Consider the following 2,092-nt stretch of genomic DNA (forward strand, 5'->3'; position numbering starts at 1 on the left):
CCACACTCTGTTGGGTCACCCTTCTTTGGCATGGGAACAAATATAGATCTCTTCCAGTCAGTTGGCCAGGTGGTCGTTCTCCAGATTTCTTGGCACAACTCGGTGAGCACATCCAGGGCAGCATCTGTTAGCTGAAATATGTCAATTGGTATACCATCTATTCCTGGGGCCTTATTTTTTTGCTATTTTTTCAAAGCAGATTGAACTTCCTTCATCACCATAGGCTCTTGCTCATATGTTGTTTCATGAAATTCTTCTGTGTCTGCCAATTCTTTTTGACAGTGACTCAGTATATTCTTTCCATCTTCTTTTAATCTGTATGAATAATATTATAAAGTCAAGCATTCATAAATCATCTCATGGTTTTCCATTGTCCATAAAATACACTTTAGTTATCATTGATTTAACAAAATCATCACATGTTTTGTGTATAAACATTCATTGGGTTTTTTTTTGTTACTACTTTGATTACTTTAAGTGAAGGTTTACAAAGTAAATTGTTTTTTCTGCAATCATTAGTGCATACCTTGGTTTAGAACATTCATTGTAATAACATAATGCATTTGCACTTTTCCTACCTGTAATTCTCATTTCCATTAAACCTTCTATCCTATCTTTTCTAGGCCTTATCTAGCCTTGGGCAAATGCTGCTCTTTTGACCTTCCATGGTTCCTATTTTTAGGGAGCACTGATGGTATAGTGGTAAGGAGTTGCACTGCCAACCCAAAGACAGGCAGTTCAAACCCAGACAGCAACTCTGCAGGAGCAAAATGCGCAGTTTCTTCCTGTGCTATTTACAGCCTCAATAAACCTGGTCAGCTATGAGTCAGTTCTGAAAGAACGATATACAAGAGCAACAGATTTGCTAATTACTTATAGCGCTGATGCTGTTCTTTGGAGAAGGACATCAGACTTGGGAAGGTGGAGGGAGAGCAAAGGAAAAGGAGACCCTCAGTCAGGTAGATTGATGTACTGACTACAGCAATGGGCTCCACTGTGTCACAGATTGTGAGGTTGGCACAGGACAGGACACGGTTCAGGTCTGTTGTTTATAGAGTTGCTATGAGGTGTATTCTGTTGTTGCTGATGTTGTTGATTGCTGTCAAGTGTAGCAGGACTCCTAGTGACCCTATGAACAAAAGGCCTGAAGTAATTCATCAAAGTTCATAGGGTTTCCAGAGACATGTTGTTTAGGAAGTGGATGCCACTCCTGCTTCCTTGATGGATAATAATAATTATTATTCTTATTATTAATCTTTAATATTATTAATATTGTTATGTGGCTGAAAGTTGAGTAATAGGCATGAGTTTTCATCCTGTTTTGAAAGGTGCCTAAATGTCTCCAGGATTCCACCAGTCTCTATCAGACGAGTAAGATGGTCTTTTTATGATTTTTAGTTTTGTTCCACATTTCCCCAGGTTCAGGACTTTCTTCTGTGATTCTTATATGCTACTGTTTGTTTGTTTGTTTGTTTGCTTGCTGTTTGCTTCTGACACTTGTTACTAGCAGCCAGGAAATTAAAAAACAAATTGCTTTGGGAAAATCTATTGTCAGAGACCTCTCCAACATACTGAAGAGCAATGATATCATTCTGGAGATAAAGTGCACCCGATACAGACCATGCTCTTTGCAATTACTTGCTATGTGTCCAAAAGCTGGACAAGGACCAGGGATTATCAAAGGAAAATTGATACCTTTGGGCTCTGGTGCTGGAGAAGAGTATTGAATATACCATGGACTGCTAGGAGAACAAACAAGTTTGTCCTGGAGAGTGTGAAGTCAGGCTGCTCCTTAGAGGCAAGGATTTTGAAGCTTCGTTTGACATACTTTGGATATGTTGCAAGGAGGGATCAGTTCTTGGAGAGGGACATCATGCTTGGGAGGGTGGAAGGTCAGCGCAGGAGAGGAAGACCCTCAATGAGATGAAGTGATTCAATGACTGGAATAATCGGGGTAGGTGCGTCGGAGATAGTAAGACTGGCACAGCATAGAGCAGGGTTTAGGGCTATTGTACATAGCGTCGCTATGTGTTGCAGGCAACTGTACAGCACATAACAACAATTTTCCACTTATCTGACCTTGTTTTGTTAG

This window comes from Elephantulus edwardii, unplaced genomic scaffold, assembly GCF_000299155.1.
Source record: "Elephantulus edwardii isolate Elephantulus edwardi_28Jun2011 unplaced genomic scaffold, EleEdw1.0 scaffold00155, whole genome shotgun sequence".
Classification (NCBI taxonomy): domain Eukaryota; kingdom Metazoa; phylum Chordata; class Mammalia; order Macroscelidea; family Macroscelididae; genus Elephantulus; species Elephantulus edwardii.